Below are 25931 nucleotides of genomic sequence, written 5' to 3'. Positions count from 1 at the left end.
CCAACATTAAAACTCACTTGCCAGGGCAGGACCAAGCAGCCCAAAGGCATGAGGAAGTAAACTCTACTGTCTTTCTGGTGCTTGAACCAGCTGTGAGTGCAGGGAGCTGGACCTGATGACCTCTCAAGTCCTTTCCATTTCTAGTATTCTAATGTTCGTATTCAGCTAAGCACAGGTTGCACCACCCACTTTCTGGTCCAGCAACATACATGGTCTGGCAGAACCACAGATGCTCATGGACCAGACAGTCCAGGCCAGCTGGGGCCAGGGGCAACAGCCGTGGCAGCCATGCAGAGGAGGGGGGCAGGCTGTGGCTAGGGCCGGAGTTCACCAGCAGCAGGGATGGTGGGGGTCTGTTGTCCAGGGCCAGGATTGGCATCCTGTTGCCTCCCGCAGCAGCTAGGAAAGCAATCCAGTGGTGGGGGGTGAGCCAGGATGCCTCCTATGGGCTTTGAGGCCCATGGCATGGACCTCCTCTTGTCTGGCCAATTCTCTTTTTCAGGACTGGTCAGGTCCAAACCACACTGGACCGTCGAGGTGCAAACTGTAATTAAACTGGTAGAGTAAAGGAGGGTTGATGATACTGTGTCCCATCTTCCACTCATGTAATTTCCTCTTCCCTTTTTCAGTGTGGAAAAAAATGAGTATTACATCTGCATATGGACCAAGTCCGTCCTTGCTGTGATGTGCTATAGCACTACTAGTTACGTATATGTCACCATCTAGGAGGGAACTCAGTTATGGCCCAAACTCTTGAGTTTTTTTTTATTCACATAGTAAAACCGAGAGGTGTTTCCAAATATTTTGAGACTGGCTACATAGTTTATAAAAATCTCTGTACACTATAGTCTTGGTAACTAAGTTGTGAAAGGCAGGAGCCAGCAGTTACCAGTCTCTAAAAACCCAGCTCGTTGACATATTTGGGATCAGAGAGTTGACCGTGTTTTCAGAAAAGATAGTAGAAATGAGCATATTTATGTGTCTTAAAATTCATCTTAGCTCTAAAGAATATTATCAACAGATAAAGAGGGAGTTTTAGCCCCTCATTTGGGGAAGAAGAAGTTAAAATCTAGGGATGATTTACGATCACTGACTATCAAGTATGTATTACTGAGAGGGATGGGGTACAGTTCTCAGGGTTAATGGTGAAAGCAGATTGAGGGTCAGATTCACCTCAAAGTGGAGCGCAGACTTTCCATTTACTCTTCCTTGCACAGTGGGGCCTCCTGTGTCCCTAGTCGAAGGGCTGGCAATGTTATTGTCATTGCCTTCTGTCAAAGGTCTCTGACAAGAAGAAGGAACAATTTTTAGTTTGTGTGTCTGCTTGGCAGGATGAAATGCACAGATTTAATACCTCCTTGACTTCCCGTGCCACATCCTGTCTAACCACAACCACCTCTTGGAGGATTCCTGCCCTTGGGAACCTTTGTGGGGTCTTACGTGGCTGTAAACTTAGACTAGGTGGAGGCCTTGAAATTTTAAGGGTCATCTTGTTTTGTTTTTATCACCATCTGACCAACACCAATGCTTCGTGGTGCACGTTTCCTCCGTACCTTTAGCTGATACATTCTTCTTACCAAACAAGGCAAATCATGTTATTTATAATTAGGAGTATATCTACACTTACAGGCAGTCTCACTTTGTACAACCAGATGCACTGAGCTGAGGGGAAAAATCATGTGTCTGATTTAAAAAAAAATATCCCTGAGTGTAACACGTCCCGTGACGCCCAGCCCCTTGGTCTAGGGCGGGCGGCAACAAAAAAATGGGGTTAGGGCACTAGCCCGTACTCAGTTCAGGCAGTCAGCGGCTCACCGCTACCACCATACAGGCCCCCAGCCCTCCGTCTAGGGCGGGGCAGCAGTTCAGAAGAGTTGTATAGTTCTGGGCCCAGCCCTCAATCCAGGGCGGGGCAGCAGTTCACAAGAGTTAAGCACCGGCTCAGCCCTCAGTTTGGGGCGGGGCAGCAACACAAGGGTTAAACACCAGCCCAGCCCTCAGTTTGGGGCGGGGCAGCAACACAAGGGTTAACAGACAGGCTCAGCGGGGGCTGGCCCTGTCAAGGAGGGGGTAGGGGGTCGCAGGCCCTCCCACTCCACTGCGACCCGGCCCGGGGCCCTGGGGGTCGCTCACATGCAACCCTGGCAGTGGGGATCCAGACCGCAACACACTGCCATTGGTTCGTGAGCGACGTTCCCCGGGCCACTTCCTACCTCACCCTCTGTTGGCGGGAGGTCCCAGTCCATCTGGTCGAGGGGTCCTCCTAGGTCGGTCTCCTCTGGGTCATCCACCTTTGGGGGCTCCGGCCAATCGTCCATAACAACGTCGTTAGGGTAGTCAGGCGGCGGCAATACAGGAGACGCAGGGCGGTCCTGGGTCTGAGTGCTGTAAGGATCCACCGGGACTCTGGGGCAGCCCGCTCCCGGGCCTCTTCCAAGGCGGGGGGTCTCCGCCGGCGGGAAGGTCCTGGTAGGTCCAGGAAGTCCGGGTAGTCTCCTTGGGGCATACGGACCCGGGATTGCGTGGAGCCTCTGGGGGCCTGCTCCTCTGGCCTGGCCGGGCGGCCGCAGGCCCTCTCCCTTCGGCCCCGAGGAGCTCGTGCAGGCACGTCCTCCCTGCCCAGAGGCCCAGCCCCGTATGGTTCCTGAGTCCCGCCTTTGGCTCTTCTAGCCCCTGGCCCCGCCCTCTGAGGGGCAGGCCTCTGGTCTCCTGACTCTGGCCCCGCCCACCAGGGCCTCTGCATAGCTTCCCCTGCCTCTGGGTCTGCAGGAGGCCATACTGACTCACTGCACTGAGAAGTAAATGACTGAACTTATTTTAAAATATCCAGGCAAAATGCTCTCAGTACCCATTTCTCAGCAGCAGGTGGCAGTGTGATTCCATCCCCTTGAGTGGATGACAAGCAAAAAATCAGGAAAAACACTAAAAGAAAAATTATTTATTTTGTTCCATATTAGTCTTCTGACCTAAACAGTAAAAAAGTCATTATTCACACAACGCTGGGCAATGTGCATTGTAATTTTTAACAAATAATAGGAAATTGTTAATGTTTTCACAGGAAATACAGTCCTGTCTTGTGCAGCAATGGTCATTTATCACTGCACTTTGTGAAATCACTCATTTGTTCTAATTTGAATGTAAATGACTCTAAGGTTTTACAAATAAGGTGACAGACTCACATAAATGTAATTGCAGGGTTCATCTCTCTCTTTTTATATATCACTCATTAAGTTATGAATTAAATACATCGTATTAAACCAGGGGCATGTCCAATGATGATATTGTAATGGCAAATTACTCTATGCTATTAGAGGTGTATTTTTTATTCATGGACATTAATTTGTCATTAAGCGGCATTAGTTTAGCACTTTTATGTGGAAGACGTGACCTGAAAGAGGAGACTTACTGCTGTAATGTGAGAGAATAGGAATACAAGTACTAGATCTATGGAGCTTTTTACCTTCTGTAAAGAAACAGGGATGTTTTATTTAAATTTCTTTTGGTGGAAACATTTTGTCCAGTTGTTATTGGACGCTGTAGCAAAGATATGTCTGAAAAATGACAGGACTTTAGTTTTAGTCTTTACCAATATGGAAAAGCTACAAACCTACCAAAATAGTTGTTATAAATCATTTGTAAACCTAGGAACTTGAGGGGAATGTGGGCCTGAAGAAGCTAATGAATGAGTTGGAATAAAGTTTCATCTCTGAAGTATCAGATGTTGGTTAGTTGTCCCTTGTGTTTCATTACTTTATGCTACACTGGTTAGAACAGGAAGATGAATTCATCTTTTTACATTATAAAGTAGATGACTAAGCTTTGCATCCTATTTTTTTGTGTTTTAGAAGCAAGTAGCAACTGCATCCTTGAACCAGTGGCACAAATGCAGTGCAGTAGAGAATGTTTGGCCCAGTATAAAGACAGACATTAAAACCAGCCTTTCAGGGACTGCTGATGGGTGACCATGGGAAGGGGGCAGTGAACGTAACAAGTGATCTAGGGCCCAGCAATTCAAAAGGCTGATGCCATCCCAGGCCTTTTAAATCACTACTGGAGCCCTGTGTGTTGAACTCTAGGCAGTACTGAGGATCCCCAAGTGAAGCTTACTCCAGCACCCTCCCTTCAGCCTGAGACCCCACCCCTTTCAGGCATTCAAAGCCAGCCCCTCCCCACTTGCACAGAGAGTCTGTCAGTTCCACTGCTGTTTTTACAACCTTATTAATAGAAGGGGCCATGAGAAAATAGTCTTGTCTCTTTATTGAGTTGTAGGTATGGACCCAAACCACACAAAACACCATCTGGATTTAAACACCTTAACAGCTGGGGATATTTTGATTTGGATCCTCTGTAGTTAAATGGCCTGGAATCTAAACTTGAAACTTTTGTGTATTTGGTACCTTTGCATTATATAATATGTTTCCTGATGCTTTAATTCTTGTTGTTATTTTTTCACTGTGAAACACCACAACTGGTTACAAAAGAGGAGGTGATTTACAAATATAAATGACAAGATACCAAGGCCAAAATGTCCCAAAGTAAGTGCAAAAATAGAGACCCCCAAATAAATGTCCAGTTTTGAAGCTTCTTTGTAACTATACACTGAACGGTGGGGAAGGGATGTTCTACATTAACATTTAGTTTCATTGGAGAGAAGAGGTGGGGAAAACTCAGCTGGAATAGCCAAGGCTGACCATTTTCCATGGCTCTGCATTAGTAATGGTGAATGTCACAGTGTCTTTTTACAATCTATCATCTGTAGTATGCATAGACATAGACAGTGCTGTGTACTGTCCACAATTACAGAGTAATAGAATTTGCCCTGGAAACCATTTCCTGCATCAGATCTGTAAGCTTCCACTTAAAAGAAAAGAAATTTCTATCCAGCCTTGTAGTGAAGAAAACTTGAAACCCAGAACGAAATGTAAACTTATGCAGTCTGGTCTTCCTGAATGTTCAGTGGATGTGAAATGATAGCTCTGTGATGTGTAAACTGTCCCCATTTATCTTAAAGATAACAACTTAAATATCAACATCAATTTAAATATTGCAGATTATTTTAGCAGAAACAGCCAGCTTAATGTTTTTATCCCACAACCCAAAACTGTCTTCTGTGCTACCCAGATGCCCAAAGCTGTGGCTGTCCCCCATTTTCATATCTAATTAATTCAAAACCTCTGCTTATTAATTTGAATGAAGCGTAAAGCTGCTGCAGAATTTCCCATCTGCTGCACCAGGGGGTTGCAGAACCTATGGACCTTGCCACAGAATTAGATCTAGCTTGCTGTGGAGTACATTTGGCCTTGGATGTGGAAAGATGTGTACCTCTGTTCTGTTTTATTTAACTAAGTCCGCACTGAACCTAATTTATTTCTTGATTGGCACATTTTGCATTTAGGTTGCAATATGTACACCAGTGATGACATTCAGATTGTTAACGTCGAAGAATAGGGAAGTAAGTATGTCTCAAGCAGAAGGGAAAACCCTGTGGAATTCTCTCCACATATTTTTATGTATAATTTTTATATGTTCTTTGTCACAGAGAGACTGTGGTAACAAGCTATTAATTACATTTCTAAAATATGGGAGAATATTTTGGAACAAAATTTTCCGAGTCATTAAGGGCAATGAGGTGCCTAACAGTTATTTGTGCCTTACCTGCCCCTTATTGAACTCTAGCTAATCTAATTATGTATTTTTTAAGATCCCTGTCATCATAGCATATAAACCACTTCTGCCCAATGTGAGGAAACTGTTGTAGCTACCCCAAATACATGTGTGAAACCTCAGTCCTGAAAACATTTTATTCTCTTATTGGCTTCAAAAACAGTTCTGTTTTGAAGAGCTAGGAGTCTTGAGCCCATACCATACACTTTGAAAGCAGTATTAATGTGTTTTTCTGTTCTGGCACTACATCCTCCACAATACCTGCAAAAATTTTTTTGAGGCGTAAAGGCACTTCGAAGTAGCACGGGCACTTTGAAGTGCCCACGGCTACACGCATGCTGGCACTTTGAAGTTTGATGCTTCGAAGTTGCCATGGGTGAAAAATTAGCCTAATGAGGTGCTGCGTATTCACCACAGGACTTCATTAGTAATCTCCTGTGGCCCTGATTAACATGCCCCCTTCGAAGTGTAGACACGTGTAGACAAGCCCCAAGACTCTCAATTACTCAGTCACCCCTGCTGAATCATATTCCATGTCAGTCATGTCGTCTTTCTAGCCACACTGTGGCGATACAAAACCCTTCCAGGGTAAACAGTCAGCAGGGTCTGTCTAGATGCCTTTTCTATCATGACTCTCAATTGAGTTCTTGCCCTTCTCAGAGTTCTACCTGCAGTTAATCAGCACCTACTGCAGTGTACAGTGCTGGGCAGCGATCCACATGGAGCTCTCCAAGGTAGGTCCTCTCTCAGTGAAGTCTCCAGACACAGTGAGCTGGCTCTGGTGCTGCAGCTCCCTTTTACAGGCCTTTTTGGCTCCTGATTGGCTGCTGCTTACAGCTGCCATTTTAGCCTCCTTGGATGACTATTTCACCATAATAAATAATTTTTAAAACTATTTATTTTAAATAAATATTTCTTTGAAATTGTTAATTTTTTTACTAGTTTTGTGAGGGATATCTGATTTTCAAACACTTCTAGACTCCTTGGAGGACTTCTCTATGATTTGTTGGATGGGGCAAAGCCACAAGTCTCAGCGGGAACCTTTTGGGGCCTAGTCTGCCCTCTCTCAAGGTGCGTCTACACTTGCATTCCTCTTTTGAAAGAGGCATGCAAATTGGAAATGCAAATGAGGTGCATATTTGCATATCTGGCACCTCATTTGCATATCCTTATTTTGAAAGGGCTTTAATGGGAAGAAGGATTCTTGAAAGATGGGGTTTACTTTTGAAAGAGCAGCATCTACACTGGTTTTCTTCTTTCAAAAGAATCTCTTTTGAAATAAGGATATGCAAATGAGGTGCCAAATATGAACCTTATTTGAATTTTCAATTTTCCTCATTTGCATACCTCTGTGAAAAGAGGAATGCAAGTGTACACATACCCTTAGTGTTACAGATTAGACTATACAACCTCTGACTGGAATTTACAGTCTCAATAGATGAACACATAAATGAAGGCTGTCGAAAAGGAATAAAACATCTAAGTGATAGGAGTGATGAGCAGGGTCACACTGCATTAGTCCCACCTCCTTTTTAGAAATGCACATAATCTACCCCAATTTACTGCTGTATTAAGCCATTAGTAGGGGTTTTAGGGATGGATGCAGTACTCCAGATTTTGAAATTTCAGCAAAATATTTAATTAAAATTGTGAACAAGCTACTAATTTTCTCTGTTTTTATGAGAGAGATCCCATTTTCAATCACCTTGAGTCTTTTAAAAAAAATTGTGTTTTACCTAGCCAAATAATTATGTATTTGTGCCTTGAGCATCTGTTGCTTATTTACTTTGAACCCTACCTAGTCTAATTATGTGTTTATGAGATTTCCATCATCATAGGCTGCATCTACACTACTGCCTCCTTTCGAAAGGACGACTTTCGAAACAGAACATTTGAAAGCCGTTCTTTTGAAAGGGAGCATCCACACAAAAAAATAGAGACCGAAGGTGCGATCCAGTCTTTCAAAAGTCCCGGAGTGCAATTTCGAAAATGAGCATCCACGCTATGCAGGGCACTCTTTCAAAAGTACAGGTGCAGGAAATCCCGCGGGCAGGGTCATGTGGCGGATGAGCCCTTCTGGGACCGTGGCCCGCTGTCCCCTTAAAGGCCCCCCCATCCCATACATCAGCCCGCTCATGTCAAGGGCCAGCCACCTGTCCCTACGCTCGCATGCTGAGGAGATCAGAGGAGGGACCCTGGGCCCCCATGGAACCCAAGCAGTTCCCCATCCCCATCGAGGCTGTGGCCAGTGCACTGGCTGTGGTCCTGGCTGCCACCCAGCAGCGGCTATGGGAAGCCAGCCTACTAGCCACCCTCCTGGAAGTCATCCAGAGGGTGCGACATCCTCAGCCGGTCCCCTGGGGCATCCGCCGCCTGTGGAGCTTCCCCACAAGCAGTGACTGGTGGGACCAGATGGTGGTGGAGGACTGGGGTGATGACCGGTGGCTACAGAACTTCCAGATGACCAAGGGGACATTCCTAGAGCTGTGCCACTGGCTCGCCCCAGCCCTCCAGCACCAGGACACCCGCATGAGGCCAGCGCTTCCGCTCCAGAAAAAGGTGGCCATTGCCCTCGGGAAACTGTCCACTCCGGACAGTCACTGATCTGTCGGCCATCAGTTTGGGGTGGGCAGGGCCATCATTGGGGCTGTCCTCAATGAGGTAAGCCGTGCGCATGTGGGGGCCAGGGGATGGGGGACACTCTGGCATGGGGCACCATCGAGGACCACAGGGCAGCCCCCACCGGGGATGGGACAGAGGCCCCAGGGAGGCCTGCCCTGCAGGGGACAGAGATGGTCAGGCATGCTGCACCCCACCCCATGCTCATGAGTGCATCCTCCTCCCGCTCCCTGCAGGTCGTCCGGGCTATGAACAGGGTCCTCCTGCGGCAGCTGGTGTGTGTCAGGGACCTGGACAATGCCATTCAGGGCTTCAAGGAGTTGGGCTTCCCAAACTGCTTTGGGGCCCCGGACAGCGTGCACATCACCATCCGGGCACCAGAGCACAGCGGTGGGGCTTTCATAAACCAGAAGGGCTACCACTCCATGGCCCTGCAGCCACTCGTCGAAGCCAACGGTCGGTTCCAGGACATCTGTGTGGGCTGGGCTGGCCATGCCCATGACGCCAGGGTGTTCCGGAACTCAGGGCTGGGCTGCCACATGGCCAAGGGGACCTTCATCCCCTAGCGGGAGCTCCCCATTGGGGACACCACAATGCCACCCTGCATCGTGGCGGATGCGGCCTACCCCTTGCAGGCCTGGCTCATGAGGCCATACACGGGACACGCACAGCCCAGCCAGGACGTTTTTAATGAGTGGCTGAACCGGGCTTGCAACATGGTGGAGCAGGTATTTGGCCGCTTGAAAGGGCACTTCAGATGCTTCCTCACGAGGCTGGAGGTTGGCCTCGCCAGTGTGCCTTCAGTGGTTGGGGCCTGCTGTGCCCTGCATAATCTTGTGGAGGCAAAGCACGAGCCATTCATGCATGGGTGGGCTGTTGAGGCAGGGTGCAGGTATGAGCAGCCCCTGCTGCCCCATGCCACCAGGCCCAGCAGGACAGGGTGCGGGTACGGGAGGCCCTGCGCCAGGCGTTTGAGCGGGAACTGCAGTAACCATCCCACCCCAGTGTACGCACACCCCACCACCCCCACACATGCGCAGCGGACCCAGATGGAACCACAAAATAAACACTTTACTTAACTGATACTACTGCTTTGCCACATATATACAGGGAGGGGTATCCCAGAAAAGGAGGCTGGGGGGAACTATATACAGGGGTGTTGCCACCCCAGGTGGTCACCCTCTGGGCCCTGGGAGGGCTGAAGGTAAGGGCAGAAGGCCCTATTCATTTATGGGGGTTGAGGGACGGGATGCCTGTCGCCCACGTCCGCCCCTTCCCCCGAGGTCTGGGTGGTCCGTCGTGGCTGGGCTGGGCTGGGGCAGGTGGCACAGGGAGGAAGGGGTGCTGCTGGGGAGGGGCCCCTGCAGGCTCCCTGGGGACAGCATGGGAGGTGTGGGGGGAATGGCCTCACCTTGGCCAGCCCTGACCATCAACATGTGGGCCAGCTGCATCAGGGCACATGGGGGCAGGTGGGTTGGGACAAGGGCAGAGAAGTTGGGCTCGTGGGGAGGGGTTTGCTGCAGGGGGTGGGGTGGGGGGGAGACTGGGGGGCAGAAGATGTCGGGGGTGGGGAGGCTGACAAAGGGGACTGGGGAGGCGGGGGTGTGACTGGGTGACAGGGGGATGAGGGATGGTGGGGGGGGCAGGTGTGGGAGTGGCTTGCAATGGGGTGGCAGCTGGGTCTAGGTGGCCCACTATGGCCCAGGTCAGGGCGTCCATGTTCGCCGTGACCTGGTCCCAGGACTGTTGCTCCATGGCAAGCCACTCCCTCGGCACGCCAGTAAGATTCTGCAAAGCTGCGGTATGGGCAGTGTCCCCCGCCTCCTCGTCGCTGCCCTGGTGGCGCCGGTGGCGACCCCCCATGGTCCCTGCTTGGGATGCCGGCTGCTCCCCTTCTCCCTCCGTGGTGGGGCTGGTCCAGCCACTGGCTGCAGGAGCTGTGGAGACAGAAGGGGAGGGAGGAATGGGCCATTAGTCCCAGGTGCAGGTCCCTGTGTCCTGCTCCCCCACCAGGGTACATGTCCCTGGGTACCCCACAGGAGTACTGGGAACACCCCCCCCACGCTGTTCCCCGCTCCCTCCAAGTCTGGGAAGCCCCTGATGCTGTCCCATCTATGTGGTGCTGAGTGCCATGCATCATCCCTCTGAGAGCCCGGGGAACATAGCTGTCCACAGTCCACATGCACCTGGACTGGTGGCCGTGTGGGATGCCTGTGGCCACCTCGGGTGGGACCTGATACTCCCTCCCTGGGCACTAGGGAGGCTGGTGTGCACGCCACCTACGTAGGGGTCCCTCTGGGAAGGCAGGCGAGGCACGGTTGGACAGTGCCTGGCTGGATGGCCCGGATGGGAGGTTGATTACAAGGGCTCTCTCGCTAGAGTCCTCATCTTCGCTGGTTGGGTCAAGTGGCCATGCTGTTCACGGTCACCTGGTGCTGGCTAACGACCCCGGGTGCTCCTCGCCCTCAGTCGCATCTCTGGCTCGGTGTCACCGACCGATGTGTCCAGGAAGATGGTGGGGGGTCCGGCCTCCTTCGGCCCCAGGAGGCGGTGGAGCTCTGTGTAGTAGGGGCAGCTTGTGGGGGCTGCCCCTGACCACCTGGCTGTGTCCCGGGCCCTGCAATACCCCTGCTGCCATTCTTTTACATTGGACCAGACCTGGTCGGATGTGTGGGTGGGGTGGCTGTGGCCAAGCAGCCCCTTTGCCAGCCACTGGAAGGTGACCGCATTGCAGCGACAGACCCCCATTTGTTGGAGGACCTCCTCATCCTCCCAGAGGAAGAGGAAGTCCATGATCTCAGCCTCTGTCCAGCAGGGGGCTCGACGCTCCGGGGCATGGCCCGCCTCCTGGGACAACTCCCCGCCGCCTTTGGAGGGCCCTTGGGGTGGGCAGGGGTCTGGGTCGTTGGCCATGGGTCTGGGTGGTGTGGGGGACTGGCTGGCCGTCACGGTAGCTGGCGAGCTGGAGAGCAGCGTGGCCTCACTGTTCGCTGCACGCTCTCAGCTTCCTGCCTGAGGGTTTCTGGGAGCCTGCGTCCTCTTAAGTGCGGCCATATGCAAGAACCATAGAGCTCCGTCTGTGCTGTGAGCGGCGCTGCCTCCTGCCAACTGATCGCTACCATGGAGGACTCCCTCTTTTGAATGAGCGGGCTGCCGAGTGTCTACACTTGCTCTCTTTCAAAATTATCTTTCGAAGGAAGGCGCTCTTCCCATCCCAGGAAAGGAGTTCGGTCTTCCGATCCTGATTTCAAATGCACTTGCTAGTGTAGACACGGCCATAGACAATAAAGCACTTCCTCGAAGGCTATGTCTACACTAGCCCAAAACTTCGAAATGGCTATGCAAATGCACATGGCCATTTTGAAGTTTACTTATGAAGCACTGAGATACATATTCAGTGCCTCATTTGAATGCCAGCAGCTGCGGCACTTCGAAATTGACGCGGCTCGCCACCACGCAGCTTGTCCGGATGGGGCTTCTTTTTTAAAGGACCCCGGAAACTTCAATATCCCCTTATTCCTAACAGCCGATAGGAATAAGGGGATTTCAAAGTTGCCGGTGCCCTTTCGAAAAGGAGCCCCATCTATACGAGCCGCGTAGGGGCGAGCCGCATCAATTTTGAAGTGCCGCGTCTGTCAGCATTCTAATGAGGCGCTGAATATGTATCTCAGTGCTTCAGTAGTAAATTTCAAAATGGCCATTTGCATGGCCATTTCGAAGTTTTGGGCTAGTATAGACACGGCCGAAGTGTGAGAAATGTAAACAGAACCTATTTCTGCAACCAACTCCTCTCTTTCCTTAGAATGTCCTGCATGGATTTTATTAGGAGCCTAACTTAGGGTGCACAATTTTTACATGATAGATGTGATTCTGGATTTTTGGTCAGAGCCTGTGTACGGAACCTGCCAGAACTTGGTCTTAAAATATAGCTACTGACCCATTCTATTCTAGCAATAGCAACCTTAGGGCTAACATTTAATGAGTTATTGTAGACTTTGCCATTTGTACTATGGTCTCAGTATTTTCTAGGAATGTTGATCTTGTGGTAAAGGAATGGGATTTTGAGCCAGGTAATGGGGGTTCTGCTCATAGCTGTGCCATATATTTGCAGTGTGAAGCCATGTCTAGCTATGTTTTAAAAAGTAGCTCTTTATTTTGGATGTCTCCATTTCTGTGGTCCTGTGTTGGATCTGATTTTTAGCAATGCCCAGTAAACAGTTCCCGTTGCCTTTGTGGGAGTTTTGAGCGTTCAGCACTGCTGAAAATCAAACCCAAGCCTTCTGAAATTGGACGTGCTGAAGCTGAGGCAGTCCCCGCCCCCTCAAAAATCCATGGCCACTTCTGAAAATTTGGGATTTATCATTTCTGGGCATAACTTCCCTGCCTTTAAAATAAGGATTGTAAAAATAATTTAACATGAGCCCAGGTGTATAATGAGGATCACTAATATTTAAAACGCTATGGAAGAAATCCTGACCCCAGTGATATCAGTGGCAAAATCCCTATTGTCTTCCATAAGACTAGGATTACAAAGCAGGAGTTCCTTAAGGGAAAGTGGAATTTACCAATCTGTGCAACTCATACTCCATACAAAAAACAGAGGTTGTCTCCTCCTCTCAGAATAAGTTGAATAAGAGTGTGTTATGGACTGGTTATATGTTACTACCAAATAGTGTTTTTACAAAATATGCTGCAGCCTGTTTGCTACTACATTAAGTTCCATAAATAATTTTAAAAGCTACACTGTCACTGGAAAAAGGTTGTCTATGATGCAGGTGACCTGGGTTCAATTCTTAGCTCAATCACAGACTTCCTGTTTGATTCTCGGCAAACTTCTTAATCAACCCTGTGCCTCAGTTCTTCCTCTGTGAAATGGGGATATAATATTCCTACCTCACCAAGTTATTGTGAGGATAAAATCCATTTAATGACTGTGAGGTATTTAGACACCACAATGGTGGAGCCCCCTAAATATATACTTCCCAAATGAACAAATGGTGTATTTTGTGACTCATTATCCTTGATTTTTTTATTGTTCATTCACTTAGTGCCAGGTCCTGATAGGTGCTTAGTTTCTTCATAACACATAAACTGCAATGAGAGCTGATGGGGCTCAGGACCATGTAGCTTCAAGCCCTCACTCATGGCTTCACAAGAAGTCTCCCACGGTCCAACCTTGTGAGGTGCTGACATGAAGGCTTATCCACCTGCTAAATTTTAAATTCTTCCATCAAATCAGGGGGTGTTAGAGCATCTAAAAAATGACTGTCTGGAGGTATTAAGGTTGTCAAAACAATCTTTTTTTGCCCTGGCATACATTTCTGGAGCATCTCACTGTTGTGGCTGAAATGAAAGAAAATATCAGCCTGAGACTGGACAAATCCAACCTAGATGATTAGATTTTGGAAAAATTGTAAGCGATTGAAATGCGATCTTATAATGGGAATTGTAAGGGGACACTAATATTAGGTGGTGCTATCAGTTAGTAGTAAACACTAGTTAAGATTCCAAATAGCATTATAAAAACACTCATAAATTTGTGATGCATCTTTTCTCTTGAAATGAAACTTTCCATGCATTACCACACTGTAAATGTAGTTTCTTCTCAAAATAGTAAGGAATACCTGTCTTCAGTTATTTTTCATTTCCAAGAAGGGGAAAAATTCTAATAAGTAAATACATCTAACCATATTTTTTATGCACAATTCCTGCCACAACAATAGAAATGTGAAGTTTTGCATTTAAATGGCCATGAGTACAAGGGCCTCTGCCATGCTGGAAACTGAAAAGCTGCAAAATAAGGTAGCAGCTGAAAAACCTTTTCTGAGCATGTGGCACATTTAAAAAGTGTTCCTAATAAGTCCCTGTGCCCATTTGTAACATCTCAGGTTCATTTTGTCCTGCCTGTCAGGCACATGTGCTCCTACTGTGTCTCACAGAGGAGCAAGATTCCCCAGACATTCTGCCTTCCATTGTGGTTATATGCTACAAAGTGACTGAAAAATATGGGTTTATGGCATTCCATATGTATTGACTCTTCAGCAGTATCTGTCAAAATTCTTCATTTTATAGGTGGCAGTTTTTTTTTCTGTCAACCCTATCGGCTCAGCTTAGGATCTGAAAGTCAAAATTTGTTCTGTCTGCCATGGACACTAGTAATCAAGGTGCTATAACTGGAAGTCAGCAAACAAGACTGTTGATGCTACATGAGCCCAAATAGGATTCAGCTCTCTCCCAACACTATGTTTGTTCTGCCAGCAACAGAATTAAAAGATATGAAAAACCACATTTAAGGTTCATAAACACTTGTGAGGGTAAGGATCAGGAACCAAATCATCCCACATGATGCGTCCACAGATAGGAGGGAGACTCTCAAGTGTTGTAAAATCTTTAAGATTGTAAAATCTGCGGAACCACTTTCTCTGGGGTTGGGGATTTCCGAAGCCTGGAACTATGGATGTGAGATGGGGCAGGCAATGGAAGAGGTGGCCTCTGCGGTTGCATTCAGTTTGCTCTCACAGATTTTCCTTGTGCAAAGTGGTGCTGACGCTGTTTGCATGATTTTGCACAGAATCTTCCTCTGTTATGTGAACTCCCCCAGTCAACTGGGGACTGGGTTTTGTGCCAGCTGCATGTAGGATTTCCAGGGTAGCCCAACTCACTTTGGAGTTGAAGTTCAAGAAATGTACATGGGAGTTGAAAGCATTGTATAAAAGTTATATGGCCATATGGCATTGCTGAGCAAGCTTTTTTTTATGATGTCATATACTAAAATGCTGAACTGTGCAATCTTACTGAAATAGGTGTATGTAATATACAAGAGAAATATCTCTGTAGCCATGATGATTTAAAAGGGCGATCCTCTTCTTGAACATTTACACTCTTATTATTATTAAAATAACCACTGTTGTCATTGTATCTCGGAGAGATTTCCTCTCTCTTTTTTTTTTTTTTCTGGTTGGTGTACCTTGTGCATTTCATAGTGACTTTTGTATAGTCAGCTTCACAGTTTTGGTAGTGGTCATTGGCATTTTCAGTCTTATGGACTAAGTTGATAACATTGCTTTCATACCCTGTCCTTGTGGAGATCACAGGCCCCCTTTCTCCCTGCCCTGCAAGCATGTGCTTACTAGCAGCACCTGCACCAAAGCTGAAACTGAAAAGGCAGCAGATGCAGTGTGAAAAAAATAGCTCTGTACAGAGGAAGCAGGAAATAAGCAGGCCTGAGACTGTTTATGTTGCTGCTCATGGGCCTAGCTCAAAACATTCTTCAAAACATCAACAGGGACGTAGATCAACTTTACACTGTTAAAACAGGAAGCAAAAATTAGGATATAGTATGCACATTCTACAAATACATTTTTTTTAAATTAGTCCATTGAAAGAGAATAGAGTTGACAGTGTCCCTTACGTCTGCAAGCATCTGCGTCTGCATTCAGCCACTGATTGATTACCATTCATCTATTTATAGAAAAATCTATATCTATGTCTATGCCATTATGTATATGATGGGGAGGGGAAGCATTTGAACTCTTCCCCGGTCAAATTCTGTCTTAGTATTCCGGCATAATCCTGATTCTGCAAAAATTACTTCCATGCATCAGTTGGACTCAGCCAGAGCAAAGGTTTCACAATAAGGTCTAACGACCCAATCTTGCAAAGATTTGTGTTTGTACTTAACTTTAAGTTCATAAGAACTATTGTAACAAAAAAGCAGTCCAGTAACGCTTTAAAGACTAACAAAATAATTTATTAGATGATGAGCTTTTGTGGGACAGACCCATTTCTTCAGACCGTAACCATACCAGAACAGAACAATATTTAAGGCACAGAGAACCAAAAATAGTAATCAATGTTGACAAATCAGAAAAATATTATCAAGGTGAGCAAATCAGAGAGTAGAGGAGCAGAAGGCGGGGGTGGGGGAGTCAAGAATTAGATAAAGCCAAGTATGCAAAAGAGCCCCTATAATGACCTAGAAAATTCACATACCGGTTCAAATCACTTGTTAATGTGTCAAATTTGAATTGAAAGAGAGGCTGCTGAACTCTCTTTTATAATCTGTTGTGACAGACCTATTCTATCCCACAGACAACCTCCCAGCCTTATGAAGATTCTCACCAACAATCACAGTCTATACTTCAGGAACACCCGTCCTGGAACTTTTCCTTGCGGCAGGGTCCGTTGCCAACTTTGTCCACATACCTATTCTGCAGATACCATCACTGGGACTAACCAGGTTGTTCACAGAATCACGGGCACATTTTCATGTTCCTCAAATAACATCATATATTCCATCATGTGCTAACAATGCCCAGATGCTTTGTACATTGGACGGACTTCAAACTCTCTTAGACAAAGAATTAATGGGCACAGAACATACATGAAAACACTCCTGATCCACAAACCGGTCAGTCGGCACTTTAATAGAGTGGGCCATTCTGTTAATGACCTGAAGATTTGCATCTTACTGAAGAGGAGTTTTCACAACAGATTGGAAAGAGAGGCTGCTGAACTCTCTCTTATATTCAAATTTGACACGTTAACAAGGGGTTTGAACCGGTATGTGAATTTTCTAGGTCATTATAGGGGCTCTTTTGCATAATTGGATTAATCTAATTCTTGACTCACCTGACCCCCCCCCTTCTGTCCCTCTACTCTCTGATTTGCTCACCTTGATAATATTTTTCTGATTTGTCAACCTTGGTTAATATTTTTGGTTCTCTGTGCCTTAAATATTGAGTCTGTTGTGGTATGGCTATGGTCTGAAGAAGTGGGTCTGTCCCACGAAAGCTCATCACCTAAGAACTATCCTGGCTTTCAAGCTTGAGTGATCTCATTAAAGTTGAGCACAAGAGTAAATCTTTGTGGGATCAGAGCTTTAGTTAATAATAATGTGGTATGTATGAAATGGCAGAATGTGGGTCCTCTTCTGTAATAGTTTTTGTTTTTAAAATAAAATTATGTTAGATTCTTCACTGTAGTACGGTACTTAATCAATTTCTTCTTGTAACAGATTCCTCATTGAGTTTTGAATAGCTTTTATTTACATTTATTTTTATTTTACCTTATACCAGAATTACATTTTAACCATTCTGCTATTGCTTCTTTCTCTTCTTTTTCTTTTTATTTATCTGGCATTCCTTAGGTCTTTACTCAATTAATATTTGTTTTTCTTCACATAAATCATTGCTCTGAGGTTGGGGAGGGTAGACTAGGGATAAGGGGCTCAGTATGCAGGTTGTCCTGTGGGGAGAGGGCTACGCCAGCCCCCTCTCAGGCTGTGTCTAGACTGGAGGGACACATGGCGCCAAATGTCAGAAAAAAACCCCTCAGTCAAGACCTCCCTTCTTCCTTGCGTCAACAGAATGCTCCCCACCAGCAGATCTTCTGAGAGATTATATGTTAACAAAACTTTTGTCGACAGAAGCCTGCAGTCTATATTTAACCTCAGCGTAGCAGCTTGCGGCTGGGTGAGATGTGCCTCTCTATTGATAGATGCAGTGGGAGAAAGGTTCATGGTGCCCCCAGCTGTGCACCAGTCGTTCACCTGTCTGGTGATTCTGTCTCTTTTCCATATGGTTTTATGAGAAGCAATCCCATTCCAGGCATATCCCGTTTTGCTGGCACAATCAAACCCTTACATTCATTCCCCTTGCTTCCACCTGTGGTCGTTATACTGTATAACTGTCCCTGCTTTCTATCCCATGTTCCTTGCTGCCCCCCTGTGATCATTTGAGCCCTCCCTTCCTGTTTTATGAAAAGCATTTCCATTCCATTCCAGACACGTTCCATTTTCCTGGCACAACCAAACCTTTACCTAACTTTAAATGGTGATAAGAGGAATCTGTATACTCAATTGTGTTGTCCTAGCACGTACTATTTAGGAGAAGTTATTGAACAAACAGACAAAATCTCTCAAATATATAATAGGCATTACTTATCCTGTTTAACTTTTATAATACCATAGTGCCCCAGTCAGGATCAGGTCCCTTGTGCTAGGTGCTGTCCAAAGGATTATGAAGACAGGACTCCTGCTCCTATGGGCTTACAATCTTAGAACATGTTTTTGCTTTCAGTCACTGGTTGTCAGCTCTTTTTGCAGAGGGGAAATAACACAAAGCTATCTATTTCTGTGGCACCAATAGGGGTAGTCACATAATATCTTGATTTATAACTCTGTTGTAATCCAAATAGGAAGCAGGTGGAGTCACAACTGGATATGGTGCCTTGGATATTAATGGCTTGGCTCAGCTATGGAATTTCTAAAGCTGTATACACTTTTTCTGTAATTATGCATTCATTAAAAGATTTTATACCCAACAGAATAAAGTAAATATTTTTTGATCTCTGTAGTGTGCTCCCAGACTGTAGATTTGCACAGCAGGGTCTTGATAATCTGAATAAATTGTATTTCCCCAAGGAGTTTATCTTTCAAATAAGGTCATAAAGAAATACAGTCTCACCCCTTAGTTCTCCTTGTGCTTTTCCTGCTGTTTATAAAGCGGAGCGCAGCACTAGAGGTATATTGTACTCAGGCGTGCACTTGGTTATGATTAACTCTTAATTTATCAGTCTGCTACTTATATCCTTTTCTGTGGCTTGTGCAATAAAATTATACTTAAAAATATAAATTAAAGGTTGATTTGAAAGAAACGTTAAGAGAATATTTCTAAATATTCTTCCTCAGATTTGACTCTCTTCTGCAGCCCCCTTTTGAAAATGCTGTTAGTGTCATGTACTCTACTGTAAATATTTAATATTGTCTTTCTTTTAGCACATATTTTGTCTGAAATATTGATTTTCTTGTATTTTTCTGAACTAAGATTTTAAATGTTGAATTTGTTATTCAATTGCTTTGGCAGCCAAAAGGTTGGTATTAATACATAGAAGCCTAGTAAGGTGCCTAGCGTGGAACAATGTATTTACTCACTACTATAAAGAGCAGTTTGAAAGAGGGAAAATAACCCATTTCGATAAAACACAGTGAGATGAATCATAAGACCAGAAATACAAGTTAATTTTGGAGTTAAACATCGACTAACATTTTGACTAATATATAAATGAAGTTCCTACCCAGTATGGAATATGACACCCATTCATACTATAACTCAGTTAATAGAAACTCTATAATAAGAAGAAAATTCAGGTGAGTGTGGGTTAGCTGAGTAACATAGAAAAACATTGAATCTCTTTCTTTCCCTTTCATTCTTCTGTAATTCTTCTCAAGCTCTACTTTAGTTTGTTTTTCAGCTCTTCATGAAAAGATATAATATGAAACCTTTGCATAATATACATTCTGTTTTACCTAATTTGCTTTCAGGTACATTTTAAATACTTTTTATTATACATGTCAGTTCAATGAATAGTATTAGAAGGCAATATTATCTAATACGAATACATATTATTTTAAGAAATAAGTCCTTTAAATTTATGTAATTGCCATTTCAAATCAGTAACTTATTTAATTGCACATCAAACAAAATTCACTGGAAGTGAATGCCTTTAGAACTAGCTTACAGCTAAATCCCAACAGAATTGAGAGGGTAGCCCATTTCAGAGAATGCACACTTTATTGATCTTTTAATTTGAAGGTTTTCATCTAGCTAAGAATTTAGCTTGGAAATGTATTCAGAGGAAGCAGATATATTAATTATCATTCTGTTTTACTATATATAAGTGTGTGTGTGTGTGTGTGTCTCTGTGGATGTATACACCCACATATATAGATCAATTTTGATGCAAAAATGCAACTTTTGCAAGAGGCTTCTATACTCTGCCATATTCATATTTGTTAAAGCCTTATCAATGGTTGAGAGATGGATTATCTGATCAGTAGTGTACATCTTACAACCTCAGCGTGACATTTTTGCCCTCAGCAGGACAGCAGTGTGCAATACCAATGTAAATTTGAATTGAACAAATGATTGGCATGACAATTGGATGATTTTCTTTCAACAAAGCTGATAAACCAGCTTCTATGACTTTGAAGTTCAAAACTAAAGCCAAATCTGACCTTCTGGAGTCAAAAGTGAATACTTTTGTTTAAAGGCCCAGTCTTTGAAAATATTTAGCCTTCTGTACCAGCAAGCCTCCCTTAAGGAGATTGATTTCAGCCTCTGTGTCAACTTCACCTAGTCAGAAGAGGTAGCATTCTGAGAGAGCCCGACAGTTATTTATTAACAGAAAATTCTGATCAGTTTCTGTGATTTTTGGGTCCTTCCATTTATGCTCAGGATGGTGCCTCTTGACTACACTTGGTTCAGAATTTTCCATTGAAACTTTTCTCATTCTTCCATGGAAAATATCTTCTAGACAAATAGACAGTTCACCATAAAAATTCAATGCTCATTCCCTCCCCCCAGTAAATTTCCTGCATGCCTCCCTTCTCTGTTTGTGAGAGACCCTGTAACCCTTCCGCTGTTCTGATATCTACCACACCAATGGTCTATGTGAGCACTCGTTGCTCACTTGCCCACCATTCATATGTCTTTTCTTTTTTTATTGGACAAATAAGTCATACAGGGTGTCATTGTTTTAAATTGTATTTGAACTGTGGGCTAAGATGGGGGTATTGTTATTCCAGAACCAATTCTTTGCTTGGTGGACAGTTACAGAGCTGGTCTGAGATTATTATTCTACTATCCCAGGTGCAAGGGACTCCATGTGTTTCATCATTTTCCTCTTCCTATTTTCAGCAAAATTGTCCAGGTACTGCTTATCGATTCCTATAGTATTCTGCAAAAGTTTGGAATTTATCAGCGTTCAACAGTTAAGTTTTAAGCAAAGGGAAGGGACTTTTCAGCAAATAAATAATTTTCTGACCAATATTACTCATGAAATCTAATATCCAGGAGGCTGCACCTTCTGTACCTAGTGTCTGTTTCATATCCAATTGAAATCAATAGGAGTCTGTCCATTGGCTTTGAACGTTTGATCAGGCTCACCTTCCTTTTGTGGAAAGTTAATCTTCAGGTCCCGAGGCCTCAATCTTATTCTCCTTACTGGTGACCTCCAAAAATAAAGTTCTTTATTACAGCTGAATTTAGTGTATGTGAACTCAGGTCTCCTTAATTTCTTTTTGGATTATTGATATTCCATGAGCCATCCCAGTGACTCACAGCATCCCTTTCTGATGCATAGTTGATTATGCACAGTTGAAAATGCAAAGTTCAGTTTGACATACTGCTTGCATCCTCCTCTCAGTTCAGAGATGAGATAGAGTAAGATCCACAGTTCTATCTGTGATCTGTGGTGAGGGAGATGCACATCCCAGAACTGGCATGTATGGCAAATGTGTCTCTCATAGAATCCAGGTTCCTAATCCCCATTAGCCTGGAGAATTCCTGTACCAAATTGCCATTGCCTTCCCATCAGTAGCTTTACATGTTACTCTTTCACTTTGAACTCCACTACCATGGTAAAAAGATGATCATATAAGAACATAAGAAGTAGAAACAGTGGGATTTTTTTGGGTGATTCATGAGTTTAGAATTTGTCACATACGTTAGTATTTACAGGATCAGGACCTAAATCCCAGCCTTCTCTGGCTGGCCTAGGCCAGTTGACACAGGCATATCTACATTGCAATTAACAACCAGCAGCTGACTGATGTCAGCTGACTGGGGCTCCCAGGACTTTTGCTGGAGGACTGGTCAACTGTAGTATAGACATTCAGGTGATCCAGGACATGCTGGAGGGATTATGTCTCCCGGATGGCTTGGGAAGAGCTGGAAGAAAAGGAGGTCTTTTTCCTTCCTATTCCCTGTGCTGCTTTTGTGACCCTCACCAGGAAGAGAGAAATAAAGGAAGAAGAACTTTATTTGGGCTGGGGCTAGAACCTGGAGACTAGGACCCTGCAGCCAGAGCCCAGATGCGTACACGGTGGTTAGACTTGTGATATGGTGTCAGTGGACACAGGGCACCTGCAGGTTTTTAATTAATGTGTAGATATTCCCTTCCCCAGATTCATGGGGCATGAGTTCTGGAGCAAAAAAGAACCATGTAGGCCTCATGGGGTCTCAGAGCCCAAATGGCTACACTATAATTTTTAGCCCTTTGAGCCTGAGTCAGCTCATCCGGGCCTGCCAGGGCTATTGTGCAGGTCCTATGTTGCAATGTGAACATTCTTTATGTTGCCAACTCTCTCAATTTTATCACTGATCTTGTGCTATTTCGCTTTTTGTTTATGCCCTGCTCCTGTCATTTGATTATTTGAGCATCTCAGATTTCATTTACAAAACTAACACAAATCATAAAAGTAAATCATGGTTGCAGATAACCCCATGTAAAGGTTAACCCTCCATGCTCAAAAAAACAGCCCCCAGTGTATTTTTTGAATCACACAATTTCTGGTTTATGATTTCTGAATGCTTAGGGTTTGCCTTTACTATCTTTGGAATGAAAGTGTTTATTCATTTTAAAGAGGACCAAAAATAACTAAATATTTGCGAGATATTTATAAATAAATGGAAACAGAACTCCTAGTAGGTCAGCAGTTGCCTAGCGTAGGGAAAAGCTTCCATGTTGGACATAGCCCACTGTGGTAACTGTGATGGATATTTTCTCTGGTAACCATTAAAATGTTTTTGTCAAATTCTTTATTAATTAGGAATCAAATAATATATGATAAATCTATCAAAAGAGAAATTTAGGCTTGATGTAAATTTGTTTCTGAGTGGCATTGAAAATCCACATTTAATTGATAGTGTGTTTTTCTCGTAAAATGCAAAGATTTTATATAATCTTATTGCCTAATTTTAGTGAGTATTTGAGTTGATTTAGGGAGTAGGAGTGCAAACATTGTAACTCTTGCCCTGTTTTCCCAAGATTAGGGGCAACATTGTTTCTTTTATGGAAAATAAGAATGTAGAAGACAAGAAATGCAAGACACGTGAGTTTTAACTTGCAGAATTCCTGTCCCAGCCTTCTGTAGTGGGTTAAGATTTCTCCTCACCTCACCTATCTCATCATGTCGAAGAGGGGACATCCTAATATCTACCAGGAAACCTGTGGCTTTTGAGACTAGATAAAGCCCTGATTTTTATTATGAATAAGCTAAATCTCAGTTCTTGATTATTTTAAAAAGAAGAAATAGATTCTGTGTAGAATGTATCATTGTAAACAGAATTTGCTTCAATACACAGCCCCAAACTGGTGGCCAAGTTGCAATGATAGCCCCCACGCACCCCCAAGGAATTTGTTTATCCTGGAGTAGCAGTTCTATCATCAATCATTGGGGGAAAACTGCTGAATTCATTGACCAACCAGTCTTTATCCCCTGAGAAGCACCTGGAACCTTCTGGAGAGTCTCTTTTCTTTTTTCCCCATCTTTCTTCCGCTCCACTCCATATGCCAACAGAGTAGGAAATTAACATTTACAGGATCTCGTATCACTTTCATTTGGCTGTGCCAGTCCATCCAGTAGAGCAGCCAAGTGTAACTCAGGTGATTTAGTCTTTTCCTCTTTTCTACTCCGCTTCCTGTGCTAACTAAGCAGCCAAGTGAAACTGACAAGTTCTTGTAATTTTCACATTTGGATGGTATAAGGAGGTGAGTGGTAGCAGGGAGCAGAGCAGTAAATTGTGGAAGAAACCCTGGATTAGGAAAAGGAGCAAAATCCTAGCAAAGCAGATAAGATTTTCTGAATTTTATTTAGGGTTCTTTGTCACTCTTATGTTTCAGATAATATATATTTGTTTTGTTCTTGGTGATCTTGCAGACATTGTCTACCCAGAGTTTCTGCTGTCCTTTCCTTAGGAAGCTGAGGTATATGGCCACACCATGAATGCAGGAATCACTGTTTAACCCCAAGGGTTGTGGGAAAATCCCAGGATTCTAGGTCCTCCACCTGAACTGCATGAGCCTTTGTGGTGTTTTCTAGCCTCCTCTTTCCCATGTCCACATAGCTGATTGAGGGGGTGCACTATCATTGTCTCTCTTACACGGTCAGTCCTTTTTATGGCCTAGGAGCTCCAGGAGCTTCTAATGTTACAAGAGAGAGAAATAAGTTGTATGTAGATTTCAGTCTGCATATCCACAGGTTATAGAGGCAAGTGAGCTTTGTAGAGAAACTGCTTGCTGACTCGACCACTTTCCAAAACCTCCAGACAGCCAGCAACAAACTGGCTTTGTTGGGAAGGACATGATGAAGTCTCTGTTCACTCTCCCTTGACTTTAGGTATTTATTCCAGGACTTTGCTTTATTCCCTTGCATGTGGTACACTCGACAGGACCATTTGGACCATTATTATTTAGATCTACTGTGTATCGTTTTGATCCCTTTATTACTCACATGGGTAAGAATAGCAAATGTTGTTGGGGATAATGCCAGATAGAGATACTGGATTAAAAATGTCCATGTTGATATAGTCCTAAAACTGTTCAAATTAATCTTGTTAAAAATAGCTGATGTGGACACCAAAGTTAATGAATCAAAATTGGCATGTTGGATACTAAGATTAATTAGTGGGCAAAATAATGAGGGGATGGGCTACTCCACCCATCATTCACTTTATGAGTCTTTAAAGACTGAGATTTTTTGGGTAAAGAACAGATGAAGTGAGCGTCACTATCATGACAGCCATACCCATGGTCTCCTAGCATCCCAGACCTTGTTTGGCCTAATCTAGGGATGTCCTGACCAGTTTGGATCAGAGAGAGTGATCCAGATGACATCACTGACCCTGTCAGCTCCAGCTGAATACCAAACTGCACCTCAGATGAAATGAGAGTAGATTTTAACAGCGGTGGCAGCTCCAGCTCACCTCAACCAACTTAATTTCTTTTCCTCAGAAGGACAGCTTTGGATCTTGATGACAAGAGGGACAACAACAGATTTAGTCTATTCCAGCCAGCTTCTTTTGTTTCTCCGAAAGGACAGTTGTTACCATCTTTAAAGCCATCCACGAGATTAGAACAAGTTTTTTTTTCCTTTTGTAAACTCTCCAGCTAAAGGCAAAGGGAACAAAAAATGTTCCATGAAGTCTTAATGCTTTATTTCAGATGCTTTAACTGTTTTTCCTTCTTTTCAGTATCATTCATGAACAATTCAGAAGATTTTTAATGGAGTGTTTGCCATGGTACTAAACAGTCTGAAGTCTTTCTATACCAAAACCCAGACATTCTTTAACACTATTTAATGCGGGTTAGTGACTAGGTTCTCTTAGGACTGTTCACATATATAGTCCACCTAAACTATAGTAAAAGCCACAGTATCTGGCACTTGGATAACTAGCATGGCCAGCTGGGTCCAGTGGAGTGGGGCTAGCTGCCCTGAAGTTGGCTGCCCAGCAGGGGCTGGCTGGCTCCAGCTTAAATTAGACACATTTTATTATCTGGCAACCCCTGTTCTTTGGGATTGCCGGATAATAAAGCTTGTACTGTAATTATAAGGGATTCTTTCATGTATTTTTATTCACAATATATTCTGATGAGTTGTCTCATTATTTAAAGACATTTGCTTCACCACTGTTAACCTTTAATTGTCAGGCTGTCTCATGTCTTCACTTCAGGTTATATTATCTAACGTCTTGCCTCCCTCTTCCTGGGTACAAACTGTGCCTGCAAAGTGGTAACTGCAATTGATTGTGGGGACAAATATTGGCAGTTAAGTGATTAGTTACTTTGTTTTAGATTTTTTTACTTGT

General features: G+C 44.4%; 1 protein-coding gene across 6 annotated transcripts in view; it reads left to right on the top strand.

Annotated features, from left to right (window-relative positions):
- KLHL32 (kelch like family member 32) overlaps nucleotides 1-25931 on the top strand; it is a 202206-nt gene that overhangs the window by 95394 nt on the left and 80881 nt on the right. The window lies entirely within an intron of this gene.

This window comes from Carettochelys insculpta, chromosome 3 (genome assembly GCF_033958435.1).
Source record: "Carettochelys insculpta isolate YL-2023 chromosome 3, ASM3395843v1, whole genome shotgun sequence".
In the NCBI taxonomy this organism is placed as follows: Eukaryota; Metazoa; Chordata; order Testudines; family Carettochelyidae; genus Carettochelys; species Carettochelys insculpta.
Note: the sequence above shows the minus strand (reverse complement) of the source record. Positions and strands in the feature narration are given on the sequence as shown.